This window comes from Chiloscyllium plagiosum, unplaced genomic scaffold, assembly GCF_037043375.1.
Source record: "Chiloscyllium plagiosum isolate Xiang-an unplaced genomic scaffold, Cpla_swu_hap1 HiC_scaffold_6, whole genome shotgun sequence".
NCBI lineage: Eukaryota > Metazoa > Chordata > Chondrichthyes > Orectolobiformes > Hemiscylliidae > Chiloscyllium > Chiloscyllium plagiosum.
The window spans coordinates 13,641,988-13,654,118 of NW_028270144.1; positions in this window are offsets into that span (position 1 = coordinate 13,641,988).

Consider the following 12,131-nt stretch of genomic DNA (forward strand, 5'->3'; position numbering starts at 1 on the left):
TGGACTGCTCTATCCTGGATGGTGTTAAACGTCTTGAGCTGCCCTCATCCAGCAAAGTGGGGAGAATTCCATCACACTCCCATTTCATTTGTTGTAGTTGGTGGACAGACTTTGTGGAGTCAATTGACGAATTATTCATAGAGTCATAGAATCATAGAGATGTACAGCACTGAGACAGACCCTTCTGTCCAACTCGTCCATGCTGACCAGATATCCCAACCCAATCTAGTCCCACCTGCCAGTACCCGGCCCATATCCCTCCAAACCCTTCCTATTCATGTACCCATCCAAATGCCTCTTAAATGTTGCAATTGTACCAGCCTCCACCACTTCCTCTGGCTGCTCATTCCATACACGTACCACCCTCTGTGTGAAAAAGTTGCCCCTTAGGTCTCTTTTATATCTTTCCCCTGTCACCCTAAACCTATGCCCTCTAGTTCTGGACTCCCCCACCCAAGGGAAAAGACTTTGTCTATTTATCCACTCCATGCCCCTCATGATTTTATAAACCTCTATAAGGTCACCCCTCAGCCTCTGACACTCTAGGGAAAATAGCCCTAGCCTATTCAACCTCTCCCTAAAGCTCAAATCCTCCAATCCTGGCAACATCCTTGTAAATCTTTTCTGAAGCCTTCCAAGTTTCACAACATATTTTCAATAGGAAGGATACCAGAATTTCATGCAATATTCCAACAGTGGCCTGTACAGCTGCAACATGACCTCCCAACTCCTGTACTCAGTACTCTGACCAATAAAGGAAAGCATACCAAATGCCATCCTCACTATCCTATCTACCTGTGACTCCACTTTCAAGGAGCTATGAACCTGCACTCCAAGGTCTCTTTGTTCAGAAACACTCCCTAGGACCACAAGTGAATTACTCACCACAAAATTCCTAGCCTCTGATCCAATCTTATAGCCACAATATTTGTGTGGCTGGTCCACTTCAGTTAATGATAATTCCGAGGATGTCGATAGTAGTGATGGTGGGAGATTAGGCAATGCTAGCTACAATGAATGTCAAGGAGTCATTGTTAGATTCTTTTGTCAGAGATGATCATTGCTTGGTACTTGTATGGCACAAATCTTACTTGTCATTTATCATCAGTGCAAGCTTGGATGTTCACCAAGACTAGCTAAAAATGGGCAACATCAGCATCTGAGGAGTACCAAATGATGTTTAACACTTACAAAGCCTCCCCACATCTCATCTGAATGTGGCGGGAAGGTAATTGATTAAGCAACTGAAGATGGACACTACACTGAGAAACAGAGATGTCTTGGCATTGAGAACATTGAACATTTACACCACAATCATCTACCTTTATGCTCGGTATGACTCCAAGCAATGAAGACTTTTCTCCTTCGATTCCCATTGAATTAGCTTGGGTGTTAAGGGATGTTAATTTGGTCTGGCTGGGGATTGTCATTAGGTGATGGGCGCAGTTTGGTGTTGTGATAAAAGGGGCATTGAGGTTTGGAAAGTAGTCAGGTCATGTGGGGGACAGAAACTGGTGGCTATGGGCTAGTTGGGCCTTCAGAAGGTGATCAGGTGATCAGGGTTTGATGAGGCCATTGGAATTGGGAGTTTAATCAGGTTTTACTAACCAAACAACATCTCCTAGGTAAGTTTTGGGTCATTTCAGTGTACTTAATTCAACTGTAGTGCTGAACTTATTAACTTATATCTTTATTTTTCTAATTCTGTAACAAGAGTTTTGTCCCTAGGAATTTTGTATCTAAGATAGTTCCATGTGTAGTGACATTGTACACTTTTCACTGTACTCCTGTAGCCCATACTTGAGTGCATGTGACAATAAAACCTAAATCTAAACTCTCTGTTTCAGCATGAAACATGCTTGTGGCAGATCCTCAGTAGGTGGGAACCAGCCCATGGGATGTTGAAACATTTCCAATGCCTCACATTTATCTTTGAATGGCAAGTCTCAGTGTAAGGCCTGGCATGTATCATCTGTTGTACATCCAGAACAGGTTTCCTGCTGTGAGCTATTCTCCATCCTACTCTAAATCTGTTGCTTTTCAGACAGCAGTAACCAGGCAGGAAAATGCCTCAAGGAAGAACTATGCAATTATATTAACACTTGAATTAACACAGCATGACTGAGGCATGTAGTCTACTGAGCACCTTCTTCACTTGTCTTTCTTGTATTGTCCAGGTCAGCCTCCAAGACTCAAATCACACATCCTAACTTGCACCGAATCGCATTCCCCTAGTATCCCCATGATCATTGATCTATATTACTTCTTTATCTTTATGTGCAAGTATATAAATGGCCTGTACACACAATAGCCTCCTCTAGCCCTACAACTGTTTAGGATCTCTGTTGTTGTCAAATTCTAATCTTTTAATATTTTTGGTCTATCTTTGGCTTACAGCTCCCCTGGGCCCAAAGCTCTGAAACCCACTCCTTAGCATTCTTTTTTATGAGTTTTTGGTCACCATTTTTGATATCTCTCAATATAACTTTTATCTATTTTTGTTCTAGCATGACTCCTGTGGAGGTCTTTGGAACATTTTGCTATCTTGAAGGTGCTAATAGAAATGCAAGTTGTTCTCGATAATGTTACACCATTGCAAAACTTTCTAAGCTCAGGTGATTTAGTTTAAATGCTTTGGTACTGCCATATATACTTTTACTTATTGTACCACACACTGTGTTCTCACAAAAGTTATTAAAGGTTCCATGGCATTCATGGAGCATATCAAGCAGATCCTTTTATATTTCTCCAATTCTAAATATATGGGAAATTTCTAACACAGCCTCATCACTGAGACACAGAAACAAGGAACACTGTAATTTATTTTGGCACTTATTCACCTCATGCAGTAGCCAGATGCAAATAGAAATGTTATCGCGAAACAAAGGAGGAATTTCCAGTTATACGCTCCTCTCACAGAATCAGTACATTTCTCAGAAGCCAGTAATAATATCCCTTCAATGTTGTCCTCCAGGTTCCAGATTAACCGTGGTCATATTTAGAGATATCAAGAATGGTGAACAAAACTTGGTCAACATAATACTTTTTGAGGAACTTTAAATCCTCTTAAAGTCTCTTAAAGGAAAGGGGTGGGAGTGGTTTGAATTTCTCATTTGTACCCACACTCTTAATGGATATAAAGAAGTCATCTTTTATGTGATTTTGGGGGTTGATTTGGAATCAATGGTGACTGCATGGACATCCCTAGATTTGGGAAAACAACAGAAAGTCCAAAGTCGCAGGAAGCATCACCCAATTAACAAGGTGGGGGCATATAACATAGAACAGTACAGCACAGTACAGGCCCTTTGGCCTTTGATGTACCGGCCTTTTATCTCACTCTAAGACCACTCAAGATTAGAGTGGTGCAGGAAAAGCAGAGTAGGTCAGGCAGCATTCAAGGAGCAGGAAAATCGACATTTCGGGCAAAAGCCCTTCATCAGGAATGAGGCAGGGAGCCTCCGGGGGAGAGAGATAAATGGGAGGGGGGTGTTCGGCTAGGGAGAAGCTAACAAAGAGTACAATAGGTGGATGGAGGTGAGGATGAAGGTGATTGGTCGGAGAGGAGGGTGGAGCAGATAGGTGGGAAGGAAGATTGGCAGGTAGGACAGGTCAAGAGGATGGTTCTGAATTGGCAGGTTGGAACTGGGGTAAGGCAGGGGGAGGGGAAATGAGGAAACTAGTGAAATCCACATTGATGCCCTGGGGTTGAAGTGTTCCGAGGCAGAAGAGAGGCATTCTTCCTCCAGGCGTCCTGTGGTGAGGGAGCAGCAGTGGAGGAGGCCTAAGACCTGCATGTCCTCGGCAGAGTGGGAGGGGGAGTTGAAATGTTCGGCCACAGGGCGGTGTGGTTGATTGGTGCGGGTGTCCCAGAGATGTTCTCTAAAGCGCTCTGCTAGGAGGCACCCAGTCTCCCCAATGTAGAGAAGACCGCATCGGGAGCAACAGATACAATAAATGATATTGATGGGTGTGCAGGTAAAACTTTGATGGATGTGGAAGTTCCTTTGAGGCTTTGGATGGAGGCGAGGTGGGGGGAAGGTGTGGACGCAGGTTTTGCAATTCCTGCGGTAGCAGGGGAAGGTACCGGGAGGGGAGGGGAGGGTGGGTTGTTGGGGGGGGCAGTCTAAGATCAGACAAACATACATACCCATCATTGTACTATCTTCAATGTGCTTATAAAAGCACAGCTTTCTTCACATCGGAGCACAGCAGCGCTTCTGAAGTTCGAGATTAACACCCAAAGTCTCCTCAGAATGTGACCCCTGAACCAACTCCAGATACATTACCCACCAAGGTGAATGGCTGTGAACTGGTGGAGGATAGAGTGCCTACACAAGATAAATCCAGCAGGTCAGAGCCCCCAGGTCACTCTGCCTACATTGATCCATATTGATAAAGATGTCAATTCTCAAAGCTGTAATTCTCTATTTGTGCTATTTGTAGGATGAAAGTGGTCTGAGAAAATTTGAGACTTCAAAGGTTCTGAATGAAAGGCTGCTCAGGGTAGTCAAAGGGCTAAGAATGGAAAATAATAAAACTAATAAAAGTGTTAGAAATCTTGTAAAGAGTGTATTGTTGCCAGTACTGGAGGGTTTGAGTTATAAAGAGAGCAAATCTAACTGAGTCATACTGGCACTGTTAATACCACAATCCAAGTTAACAACCGAAACCTGCATCATTTTCTGTTTGAATTGCGAACCTGGCTTATACAACCAACATTTTCTCTCTCATTAGAATTTTCACCATTCACTTTTTGTTTTTATTTTTGTCTCTATCATGTGTTCACAGTGGTTGCCCTTGTACAGTACTTCAGAAGAATATCAAGAAATGAGTAGTGAGCAGCCAGCATGAATTCAAAAATGATCTCATCAAATTTATTGAAGCGATAACAGAGGGAGTAGACAATAGGGAATAAGTAAATGTAATTTACCTGGATTTTCAAAGGACCTTTGATACAGTGTTGCTGAATAGAGCAATTACTAAAGGTAGGAGAACATGGAGTTCAGGGGTAAGGATTGCCAGCTGGCTTGAAGAGAGAAAGCAGAAACTGGAAATGAAGAGTTGGAGTCATTGAGTCATACAACACAGAAACAGACCCTTCGGTCCAACCAGTCCATGCTGACCATAATTCCAAACTAACCCAGTCCTGTCTGCCTGTACTTGGTGCATATCTCTCCAAACATTTCTTACTCATGTATTGGTCCACCATAACTGTACCTGCAGCCACCACTTCCTCTGGAAGTTCATTCTGCACACAAACCACTTTCTGTATAAAAAAGTTGTCCTTCGTGTCTTTTTGAAATCTTTCTCTTCTCACTCTAAAAAGATGCCCCTTATCTTGAACTGCCTCATCCTAGAGAAAAGGCACCTGAAATTCACCTTTTCCATGCCTCTCAAGATTTTATTAACCTCTGTAAGGTCACCCGTCAAACTCACCTCCTACACTCCAGTGAAAAAGTCCCAGCCTGTCTTTATAACTCAAACCCTCCTATCTTGGCAACATCCTGGTAATTTTTTTCTAAACTCTCACCAGCTTAATAATGCCCTTCCTATGATAGGGTGAGCAGAACTGGACACAATACTCATGAAGGGGCCTTACCAACATCCTGTACAACCCCAAGATGACATCCCAACTCCTATACTCAAAGGTCTAAGCAATGAAGGCAGGTTGTCCTTGAGAATAGAAAACAATTGCAAATAATGTTCCATAAGTACGAATGTTGGTCTCCAGTTGTTCACAATTTACATTGAAACTTTGAACTGAGGAATCAAAGTGCAGGGACAAATTTTACAAGTGGTTATATTCCCAATTTAAATCTGCCTTATTCACGGTGATGATGTGCTGAGAGTTCATTTAGCAACCCAAAATGGGGCAGGAAGCCCGATTCTAGGAAGCTTCCAGCCAATCTGACCCTAAGAGTCTTGGGGAAAGACACAATCTGAGGAGGAGGGAGAGGGGATTTCCCAATGACATGGAAAACACTTTGAGGGAGATAATCCCTGCCAGTCCTTCCTGTCTTCACTTATTCTTTAATACTTGTCAGTCTGGCCACCTTCCTACCACTTGCTCCAGCCATTCCTTCAGGAGAGAGTGAGGACTGCAGATGGTGGAGATCAGAGTCAAAAACTGCGGTGCTGGAAAAGCACAGTCAGTCAGGCAGCATCCGAGGCAGCCCCACATTCCTGATGAAGAGCTTATGCTCAAAACGTCGATTCTCCTACTCCTCGAATGTTGTCTGACCGGCTGTGCTTTCTCAGCACCACACGTTTTGACCCCAGCCATTCCTTTAGTCCAGTGTAGACAATGAAGTGGCAGTTAATTGCCTCCTTAAGAGCTTTAACAGATCTAAGGATGAATAGACTGCTCAAAACCTTACCCATCCCTGTATAGTAATATGCAGGAAGGTGTTGGAGATGGACAGGAAAGAGGTGGGGTGGCCATTTGCAATATTTTCCACTTTTTCCTCCTTACAAATGTGCAACAGGCCTTAACATTCAATTCTTAATTTCGCATATGACACCAAATTGGAGGAGGGACATCCACTCAATACTGAGGATAATTACAACACCTCACGAAGGATGCTAATAATCTCGCAGAATGGCAAATGAAAGCCAACATAGATAAATGTGAGGAAGTACAATCTGACAGGAAGAATATGGGAATCTCTTCATGTTTGAAATGTGAAAATCCAGGAAAAAAGTGATGACAGTCTACAAAAACATAAATCACTGAAAATTTGTGCCACAGGTTAGCAAGACTAGAAAGGAACAAATCTAACACTAGACGTATTTCTAGAGGGATTGGTACAAAAAATATAGTGAAATTATTCTAAACCTGTACCAAGCTAGATCACACTTGGGAGTTCTAGTCACCACACTTCCCCTCCCCCTCCTCCTCCCCCCACCTTACCCCAGTTCCAAACTTCCAGCTCAGCACTGTCCTCATGACCTGTCCTACCTGTCAATCTCCCTTCCCACCTATCCACTCCACCTTCCTCTCTGACCTATCATCTTTACTCCTTCCTCCATCCACCTACTGCACTCTCAACTACCTTCTCCCCAGCCCCACCCCCTCCCATTTATTCCCCCCCCCTCCCCCCCGAGGCTTCCAGACTCATTCCTGATGAAGGGCTCCTGCCCGAAACATCGATTTTCCTGCTCCTCGGATGCTGCCTGGCCTGCTGTGCTTTTCCAGCACCACTCTAATCTTGACTCTAATTTCCAGCATCTACGGTCCTCACTTTTGCCGACACAATAAAACATGCAAGGAGACATCAAAAAGGATGGAGAGATCATTTACAAAAATGATTTCGGAAACAAAACAATTAAGCAATGGGTCTCTATTCTTTTGAAAAAAAGAGACTGAGGGATGGTCTGATGGATCTTTTTAAAATTTTGAAAGATTTTTCTTAAGGTGGGTAGAGAAAGAAGCTTCTTCTTTTAGGGAAAAGAATAACTCGAGACTATTAATATGGTCACCAAAACATCAATTCGGAATCCAGAAGAAATTGCTTTACCCAAAGAGAGTGGTGAGAATGTGAAATTTGCTACTGGTTTGGAGTGTTTAAAGTGAATATTCCAAATGAGTTTAAAGGTGAACACATGAAGGAGAAGATGAAGGAAGACAGGAGGAGACCCAAATGGACTATAAGCATCAGCCTCATTTGATCGAGCTGCGAGGCTCATTTCTGTGCTGAATATCATACAGATGTTAAACTCTAATTTGATCTTGTGGCAACCGATAATTTTTTTTTCATAGTTGACATTCTTTTTTAAGAAAGTAGGCCTTGTTTGCAAAGTATCCAGATTCCAAGACTTATGTACTGAGTCCAGGCGACTACTTTTTAATTTACCAGGAGAAGGCAATATTTGAAGTTCAGTTTAAAATGTTTACAAGATACCACCCACTTACTCCTCAACTGGAAAGAGTGCTTTTCCCATTATTACTCATAACCTGAGATTGGTAATGATGAAGAGGATCACTTGGTTGATCTTAATTCATCCATCTAGGACAGGGGAGAAAGCTGTCTAGTCTCTATCAATTCATCTTCAATATTCCACCTGGATCTACCCTCAGCTGCCCTGTTAAATGATTTCAAAGTCCTCAACTTCACACTCCTCAAGAGTCCATTCTGATTGTTGGTCAGCATATATGTGAAAAAAAAACCTCATTGATATCAGTCCTCATACATTTTTTAAAAGTTTTGAAACTTACATATGAAAGAACTGAAATCAATATGGTCATTCTAACAGCTCAGAGACTTAACAAACAATCCAGGTCATTTTCAATGTATAATTTCAGTTACATCACACTGTAAACTTTTGCTATAAATTCTGTGTCTTTTTCCACATACACCTGATGAAGGAGCAGGGCGACTAGATTCAACTGCTTTCAACCTGTGTCCCATTATTCTATTTCCTCTGCTTATTTAAAGTCCTGTTCTACAATAACCATCTAACAGCAGAAACCTGCAGAAATTCATGTTTTCTTTTCAATGTTAAACATCACACAAGACCAGGTTATAGGAGAAAGTGAGGTCTGCAGATGCTGGAGATCAGAGCTGAAAATGTGTTGCTGGAAAAGCGCAGCAGGTCAGGCAGCATCCAGGGAACAGGAGAATCGACGTTTCGGGCATAAGCCCTTCTTCAGGAAGGGCTTATGTTCCAAGACCAGGTTATAGTGCAACAGGTTTCAGAGCCCTGCTCCTTCATCAGGTGGTTGTGGAGTAAGACACAGAATTTACAGCAAAAGTTTACAGTGTGATGTAACTGAAATTCTATATTGGAAAAGACCTGGATTGTTTGTTAAGTCTCTCATCTGTTAGAATGACCATATAGGTTTCAGCCCTTTCATATGTAAGTCGCAAAACTTTTTTAAAAGTTACATTCTCAAGTGAACACCAGAATAGTGGGAGATTTAGAAAATTCACCCCCAAATTACCTTCCTCAGTGCTACATTCCATCCTGATATTGAGGAAAACATGAGCAACCACATTAAAAAAAAAGCAATTGGGTCATCATTTAAAAAATACCCAAACAGCAAACAGATGTTCCCTACAATTCTACTCAGAAGTAATACTTGCTGCAAGCAGTAAACATGTGCTGGGACAGGAGTAATTTACTTTTCCACATCAGTCAATGAAATGACTAGTGGCTATGTTGTTACCAAATCAATACATGCAGCACATTTCTGACATATTTCTGAAGATTAATGTTCCATTTAGTCACTCATTTGTTCTCTCTCCAGTGAGAGTTAGGGGGTTAAACTGATCCTCCAGTGTTAGTTTAGTAGATTGTGTTAATTATGCAAAAATTGTATTATCATTATTAAATATAATGGTGAAAATATTCATTGAAGTACAAAATATTGAGTCAATTAACATTGAATGTTATTAAAATATAGTGCAATGCAAATAATATTAGTCTAAATAAATATAATTAATGCATATTGGGATAGAGTTTTGACTTTAGGGATGATCAGCAATTCAGGAACCAACTGGGAACTTAAAAGGATACAAAGTGAATTTATGGTTCAAGTTTCCAGTTCAACTCATTTGCTTAATTACAAATCAAAAATCTTCCACAAACCGCACAATTGGTCAGTGTTTTCAAAAAAGTATTGTTTATTTTCATTTTCTTGCTTTAAAAATACTCCTTGATATTTTTAAGAGTGTTAACCTCAGGCAGCTTCATAAATAGAGCTGAAAATGGGCTTAAAATAAAAAATAAGCTTTTTAATTAGGCTTTCTAGTCCACCATCTGATAATTATGTAAACAACTGAAAATAACTTGAAAAAAATCTTTATAGAACTCTTTACTCAGTTTATTGGTGAATGGCAGTCAAATTCTTGGGAAATTAACTATAGTTTATAGATGTACATTTAAATGTAAATTGTTCAATATAGATAATTTTGCCATCTGTGCAAGAAAAAAAAGAGATCATAAATTGTTTAAAAGAAAACAAACTTTCTTCTTCAATTTTGAAACTGACTCTGCTGATCTGAAGTGGCTACTGCAGACAGCAAGTTGCTCACAATCTGGAAACTTCCTTTCGTAATTACAAGCACAATGTTGAACAAATTCTCATTGTGGAACTTCTCACCTATTATTTGATGCAAAATCAATGAGATATTGAGAGAAAACTCTGGACCAATAACAAAAGGAGATACAAACATTAACAACTACCAGGCAACTTTTAAAGTGAGCAATGGATTTTGCCACAGAAACTTGCCTTGTTAACAAAACTGACTCCTCTATGGATGACACTAAATTATCAAAACTGCTCTGGTCTTTGAAGAATTTTTAAATTGTACATTTCTGAAACCTTGTCTCCACCTGCTTTTAACATCGATACTGTCAGCAGCCAGAAGCCAATTCTGTCTCACATCAAGGTCTCCTTGAAACCTGGTTCTGGAAGATCCTTGTATTTGCCCACAAAGCAAATCATCTTGCTGCATCATCTCCAACTTTAAAGGGGTCCACCATTGTCAATAGCCACCTGGACATATTTCACTCCTGAGTGAAGGAACACTCACTGGATACTGTCATCTGAATTGATATCTATATACTCATTGATATTCATAGATGTGAAACTCTTCTTTCTTCTATGTCCTTTGTATGTTCATGTATGAGTCCATATGTGTAAAGTTGTAAAGACCACCTCAGGTTTGAATGTGTGAATAAATAATGCTCCTTGTTTAATTTTGAGAGTTTGCTGTGAGTCAGATTTGAAAAGTCACCACAGCCATTTTAGCTGCTAATGGAAGTGGACCAAAAGAGCATTAGACTACAAGACATAGGAGCAGACATTAGGCCATTCAGCCCATTGAGTCTGCTTTGCCATTCAATCTTGGCTGATTAGTTTCTCAGGAGAAAGTGAGGTCTGCAGATGCTGGAGATCAGAGCTGGAAATGTGTTGCTGGAAAAGCGCAGCAGGTCAGGCAGCATCCAGGGAACAGGAGAATCGACGTTTCGGGCATAAGCCCTTCTTCAGGAATGGGGAAAGTTTGTCCAGCAGGCTAAGATAAAAGGTAGGGAGGAGGGACTTGGGGGAGGGGCGTCGGAAATGTGTTAGGTGGAAAGAGGTCAAGGTGAGGGTGATAGGTCAGACTGGGGTGGGGGCGGAGAGGTCGGGAAGAAGATCTCAGGTTAGGAAGGCGGTGCTGAATTTGATGGATTTGACTGAGACAGGGTGGGGGGAGGGGAAATGAGGAAACTGGTGAAATCCGAGTTCATCCCTTGTGGTTGGAGGGTTCCTAGCCGGAAGATGAGGCGTTCTTCCTCCAACCGTCGTTTTGTTGTGGTCTGACGATGGAGGAGTCCAAAGACCTGCATATCCTTGGTGGAGTGGGAGGGGGAATTGAAATGTTGAGCTACAGGGTGGTTGGGTTGGTTGGTCCGGGTGTCCCAGAGGTGTTCTCTGAAACGTTCCGCAAGTAGCCGGCCTGTCTCCCCAATATAGAGGAGGCCACATCGGGTGCAGAGGATGCAATAGATGATATGTGTGGAGGTGCAGGTGAATCTGTGGCGGATATGGAAGTTTCCTTTGGGGCCTTGGAGGGAGGTGAGGGGGGAGGTGTGGGCGCAAGTCTTGCACCTCCTGCGGTTGCAGGGGAAGGTGCCGGGAGTGGAGGTTGGGTTGGTGGGGGGTGTGGATCTGACGAGGGAGTCACGGAGGGAGTGGTCTTTACGGAATGCTGATAGGGGAGGGGAGGGAAATATATCCTTGGTGGTGGGGTCCGTTTGGAGGTAGCGGAAATGACGGCGGATGATGCGCTGTACATGGAGATTGGTGGGGTGGTAGGTGAGGACCAGTGGGGTTCTGTCCTGGTGGCGGTTGGAGGGGCGGGGTTCAAGGGCGGAGGAGCAGGAAGTGGAAGAGATGCGGTGGAGGGCATCGTCGACCACGTCGGGGGGGAAATTGCAGTCCTTGAAGAAGGAGGCCATCTGGGTTGTGCGTTTTTGGAACTGGTCCTCCTGGGAGCAGATGCGGCGGAGTCGAAGGAATTGGGAGAATGGGATGGCGTTTTTACAGGGGGCAGGATGGGAGGAGGTGTAGTCCAGGTAGCTGTGGGAGTCGGTTGGTTTGTAGTAGATGTCCATGTTGATTCGGTCGCCTGAGATAGAAA